This window comes from Parasteatoda tepidariorum, chromosome 4 (genome assembly GCF_982258835.1).
Source record: "Parasteatoda tepidariorum strain Cologne lab strain chromosome 4, Ptep-v5.0, whole genome shotgun sequence".
Lineage (NCBI taxonomy): Eukaryota > Metazoa > Arthropoda > Arachnida > Araneae > Theridiidae > Parasteatoda > Parasteatoda tepidariorum.
In genome coordinates, this window is record NC_141758.1 from 98,332,339 (window position 1) to 98,339,239 (window position 6,901).

The following is a 6,901-nucleotide window of genomic DNA, read 5'->3' on the forward strand; positions in this document are numbered from 1 at the left end:
ATTTTATCAGCAGCTTAAAGTTAATGAAGGTGAAGAGTAACAAACTAAAAGTCAATAACATCCGGCAGATAATAATAATAATCTTCAAATCGTTTATTAATAAATACTTGACTTGTGCTCCTATGAGAGTATGCTGTGTTTTTTTTTTCCCTGGTTTTTACATGCTTAAGATTGTTATTCACAAATCTATAGATTTGTGATCAAAGATTGATTCTAAGTATCCATCTCTGTTCAAGGGTGCCATGTAGTATGTCTAACACTACAAAAATAAAATTCCAATTCACTGGAATACAAGACATGTTAACTCAATTTTATGTTAGGGAACTTTTTTATAGATGAATGTTGACATTTTCGATAATTACTATCACCCGATTGGTGACCTTCGGGTGAAATCTGAACGCGCCTACCTTGACAAACTCTTGCTTCGATTTGAACACTCCTGCTTCTATGGATGGTACACGTTAAACAATTGACTTGTGATTGAGACATTATCCACCTCCTCTCGCTGTTGCTTATTTTAAAATAACCCATAGACTACTTCAAGAGAGGAATACCTAATTTTACTCTTGTTAAATAAGCAAGCCCATACTATAAAAAAATTGAAATAATGTTCTGTTATTGCTTGGAGAAGGTTTATATGTAAATAGAAAATATCTCGAACTTTCAAGGTAATAAACGATTTTTCAGCTGATTTCTGACCAAAAAACTAAAGATTTTTTTTCTTTTGAAAAGAAAATCGATTTATAAATTATGATTTTCTAAGCTTTTAAAACTTGAATGCGTGAACTTTTTATCTGACATTATTTGGGTTTTTCACGTTGTTTTTACTTTACTTATACAAGGATTTCAAACTAAAATCAAATTTACATAACTTTTTATAACTATATACAAAATTTTGGGGTTAATCATTTTTACAACTTTCATCGAGTCTTTTAGGCCAGAAAGTTAAAAGAAACAAAAAAAGTGCCTGGAAAATTTTTTGATTGTATCGTAATTCTAATGCACATTCAAGGTTTTATACAATTTACGATATTTCTTTTTTTCTGTAACTGATGGAATCGCTGATTGTTAAGTGGCATTTTAAAAACATTGAAATATGCTATCTTTAAGAATAATATGTTGCATATTAGATAGGATTCAATTCATTGTTTAAAAAATCGCTTTCCTCTGCCAGATATTTAGGTTACATGGTTTTCTTTGGATTAAGGTGATTTGCAAATAGCATCCTAATGTTTCGATACATTCTGAAACCGATTGCCGCAAATTCAGCATTTGCACAACATGTTCTTCAATTACGAAAAGCTACATTTATCACCAAACAATGCTACTATGATTTCTTTGTTTTCTTACATATATCTGATACGATTCTCTCCTTTAAAACAGTGTTCGTAAGGTTCCTCTGGTGGCACAAAAATTTAAAAGATAAAATATTCAATTTCATTAACTCAAAATATCTAGTCGTAAAATTTTAAAGTTAAAGATAACGTCATAGTTATAATATTGATGCTACAGTGCTCTTACTTTTTTAAAGACCACATGAATCCTGTTAAAATATTAAAATGGATATGTTTACTTTGACGGGCATAAAATCCTTATCAAAATAATGATCAAGACCCAAATTGATGATAAATTGATAGTATAATTGATGATAAAAACTTCATTGGATTCAAAAACTATGAAGAGGGAAATAAAAGTTGACATGTTTCGAGCGTTTAAAAATAGGCGCCCGTTCTCAAGACTCGACAGGTGTGAATGATTTGGACCGTTAATTATAGGACGCTCAAAACATGTCTACTTTTATTATCGTCTATTTTTTAAATCAATGAAGTTTTTATTCTTATCTACTTAGTTTCTTGGAATTATTCATTTAGCAGCTCAGTTTATTAAATTACTTCACGCGATATTAAATTAAGTTTTACAAAGATAAAAGCATAGTTTCTTAGATTGAAAAAATATTAATTAGTCACTACATTCTAAGAAAATGCAGTACAATTTTTTTTTTACTCCTAGCCTTAATAACATTTCTTAAGGACATGATTGTTGTTGTTGTTGTTAATTTACGTCGCACTAGAGCTGCACAATGGGCTATTGGCGACGGTCTGGGAAACATCCCGGAGGATGATCCGAAGACATGCCATCACAATTTTGATCCTCTGCAGAGGGGATGGCACCCCCGCTTCGGTAGCCCGACGACCTGCGCGAAGTCGAGCACTTTACGGTAGCACAGTTTAACGACGACCAATACCGCACACCCTCGGCCCCTGCGCAGACTGACCCAAGTGGTCACCCACCCGCACACTGACCGCAGCCAGTGATGCTTGACTTCGGTGATCTGCTGGGAACCGCGTCTTAACGATCAGTCCACTGCGGGACTTAAGGACATGAAAAAAATTCTATTTACAATTGAAGTTTCGAATGTTCCCAAGCAACAGGAATCGAAATTAAATAAATGCATAGTGCTGCATAATAGCTGTATTGGATCCTTAGGATAAACAATGTTATCTAGTCAAGTAATATGTTACAAATTTATGCATTCAAAATATAATCTCCTATAACGCAAACGATATAAATATCATAAAATAATTTTGGACGAAAATCGTTAGCTCTCTCTGAGAGTTGCATGCGAACGACACATTATTTCGTTTTCTCAAACTTTATTTCGATTCAGATTAAATATACTAACACTTATTTTTAAAGGTTGAAATTGAGTAATTTTTGCTTACGGTATTTAGCTTTTTGTTTATTTTTATGTTGTTTAGATTACAATTTTAAAAAACCCTAATTTCGGTTAATTTATGCAATAGAATTATCAAATTTATATTTTTATAACCGTCGTTGAACAGCCGACCAAATTTTATGAGTTTACGACTACTATATTGTTCAACTCTGTAGCCTTGAAATTTTGAATCCAATCCAGAAGACAAGGGAACTCCTGGATCGAGTATTGGGAGAAATTTGCCTTCGTGGAGGACTTTTTGACGGAGATAACCCGCATTTGCGTTACATGGAGAGGAAAACCCCGAGAACCTCTCACGGTTAGCCTGACAGCAAGGGGACTCTAACCCATGATCCGTCTACCACTGAGAATATTTCACGTCAGCACTGCGGTCGGTGCAAGTCGGATGCGGAATTCGTATCGACTGGGATTCGAACACGGTTCGCCTCATTGGAAGGCGAACGCTCTATCCCCTGAGCCATCGCGGCTCAATTTTATTATTTATAAAAAAAATTTAAGCGGTTTTAATACTTTAAATAAATTGAAAATGCGATTCACTGCAAAATGAAGAAAATTGTGATCCCCTTGCGGTGATCACAGGTTACCCATTGGTAAAATTGTTGTTGCCTAATATTTTTTGGAAAAGAAACTTTATTGTGTTCTCATCTTGGACATCTTTAACTGTTAATCCTGAACTGCTGGGCCCCCAATTTCGCAGACATATTTAAATGCAGCTCAGACACATTCTGTGTAAATTCTTTTGATGACTGTATATACATTGAACAGCCAATCGAGACCTATATTAGCATTTTCAGATTGGTACAATGGTGTTTGATGGAGATGGTAAGCTGCATCATACACCCGTTTCGGATTCATAAATTCATACATGAAATATGATTTGAAAGCTAGACTTCTTTTCAATTTTACATGAATGGTGAATGAATAATTTATGTTGCGTGGAAGACAGTCTACGGTCTTGTGCAAGTTATTGGGTTCGTTGACAATGAACCCTTTTTTTCCCTAACTGGTGATCAACACCCAGTTCTCGTATTTGCATGAAAGGGGTTCGGAGAGTCACCATTCGCTCTTCGGTTGGATTCAATTCTCTCAATCACGTTGGTACTTTTGTGAGGGACGGGCTTCATGTCTGCGTTTGCGAGAGGAATCCTTTCGTTTTTCCGTTTGTGTGTAAAGCTTAAGGTATTCCCGTCTACGTTCTTTGGCTTTTCCAGCCTTGGTAAGTATGGGCCTTGGCATCGTTTTTTTTCTTACTTTAACTCTAACTTTTGGGACCGTGTCAATCAGTTTGAATCCTCTTTATTTTTGATATTCAGTTCACCTGAATTGAAAACGATCCAGTTTGAACTGTAGGTTAGAATTTCTGATTCTTAATTAAAACAATAAAAGCAAAAATATCGTTCAAATGATGAAATTCTCTTTTATTCACAACTCAAGAAGTATTTACGGGACCTTTCTGGTCCCATATCTCAAAAATAAATTCACCAACTTAATGCATAACTTCAATTTCGCTGGCTTGTGAATTCAATCTATATGATTTATTCACGTTTTTGCTTACAAGCAATAATATGTTTCGAAAATTGCGTATTGTTTATTAGAATTTTTAAATCAGAAGAATTCTAAATTTGGCACGACTTCGGAATCGTTTTACAAATTTCAATTTTTAGTATTTGCTGTTTATCAAAATAAGGCATTTTCCTAATAACAAATTATGCTAAAATAATATCTTGGGAATTGTGCTTAAGTTGAAATGTAATTTTAGCAAAAGCACATTTTTTTCAACTACTTTTTTTTTGAAAAAAGAACAGCTTTTTTAAAATAAACTGTGTAAGATATAAGTTTGAACGTCAAAATAAAATTGCGATTTGATTATTCATTTAAAAACCAATGCAAATAGTTGTGGTTTTTTGGGTTACACTAATATGTATATTATGCAACCTAATACGTATATTTGGGTTGTACTAATATGCATATTATGCAACCTAATACATATATTTGGGTTGCACTAATATGTATATTATGCACTAATATGTATCAGATGTTTTGCACTGTATAATTGGATCCAGTTCAGTTGGATTCGAAAATATTCTTAAATTTTGAACAGCTAACTGGCTGTAGTTCTGAGATTCGAAAAAAAAAAAACTTAGCAATTACAACGAGTGTTAATTTAACGAAAAACTTTTAGTAAGCTTTAAGAAATATTATCGGAAAAAAATCTGCGTGGTAGCATAAGGAAAGAATAAAAAATATACTAAAATAATTAGTTGAATAGTTCTGTGAATGGCCAGTGTGCTTAGTAAATAATCAGCTGTTTTGCATCGAATAATTTTAAACAGCGAATTGTTTTTAATTTCTTACCATGATTTTGCTCTCAGCTAGCAGACAATAATTCTAAGTTTTCTTCTAATAAAAACTTGACAATAGTTATAAAAAAAATTTTACTTCAAAGGAAAACCTAAATTAAAGTACTAAAAAAAATTGATTAGTATATTAATAATAAAATTATATACGCGATAGCGTAATGAATAAAATTTTTAAAAATGAAATTTAAATAGTAGGCGAAATAGTTCTGAGAAACAAACGCGAACAGGGGATTAAAATATTTATTTTAAGACCAAAACGATGTTTGAGATGATGAGAAATTTTAAGATGCTTAAAAATGTTGACTACATAATCGTATAAATAATTATAAAATATATATTGAAAAAAAAAATTATGTTTATATATTGTTCCAAATCTATGCATGCGTATGAATATTATTGAAATTGTAACAATTATTGAGAAAACAAACTAAGAAATAAAATGTAATTACATTAATTATAATCACAATCTGATGCATAATCACAATCGATCAGAAACATGCTTTTATAAAATTCGTCATTCATTTAATAAAATGTTTCTGTTCTATAAAATGTTTTATTAATTTTTGAAGTTATACTTCTTATGCGACTTCCAACAAGGTTGCGTTTAACGTTTAACGGTAAATTTTTATTGACCGGGAAATCACGTGGTAGGATCCTGTTTTCCTTTATTCATTTCCATATTGTTTTGGTTCTAACTAGCATAAAAATAATAAAAATCATAAAAGTATTGTTTTTCTATAAATATGTTTTTAGTTTGTTTTGATGCACATATAATTTAATAGGGTAGTACTTTTTATTTTCAAACTTAGTGGATAACAATTGTAAAAAATGAGTGAAAATAATCCCACGGACAATGCGACGGATTTAAGGTTATGTCAAGGTACGTCTCTTGTGAATATCAATTGATTGTTAGGTTTTCTCTTCTGAAATTACATTATGACGCATTCACATACATTATTACTAAATTTTCCAGGGCGAGACGATGAGGCAACCACAAGCACTTCTACTGGTTCAAAATGCACAATATTACCGTGATTACAGAGCACGGAAGCGAGCGGAGCAGGAAAAAGAGTCGTTGAATAGAACTAGTGATCCTTCTACGACTGCTGATTCTTCTACAATTAGCGTCGCAGGTTGCGAAGTTTAACTTCTTCGGAGCGGAGGGACTCCACGCACTATTTTTATTTTTCTAGACGACTAAAAAAGAAATATCGTATTTTACATTTAAAAAAAAAAAAAAGATTAGCGATCGATTACTAGCGTAAAAAATATTAATGAAATTTTACACTACGCGCACGTAAGTCAAGTTATTTTTGTAAGTTAACCACATTTAAATATTAATCGCTCCATTTAAATATTTCTTCATTGCCACCAAATTATTCAGATTTTTTAATAGAAAATTATGTAGATTAATATGGTATAAAAAATTTATACCTAATAATTCACAATTTTTTCATCCTCAATTAAATTAAATAATAAATGTTAAAAATTATTTTTGCACGAATTTATCTTTGGGTAAACGGGTTCTCTGAGTGGGTGCGATATTTGGAAGTTATACTTCTTATGCGACTTCCAACAAGGTTGCGTTAAACGTTTAACGGTACATTTTTATTGGCCGGGAAATCACGTGGTAGGATCCAGTTTTCTCTCATTCATTTCCATATTGTTTTGTTTCTCACTAGCATAAAAATAATAAAAGTATTGCTTTTCTAAAAATATTTTTTTAGTTTGTTTTGATACACATATAATTTAATAGGGTAGTATTTTTTATTTTCAAATTTAGTGGATAACAATTGTAAAAAAT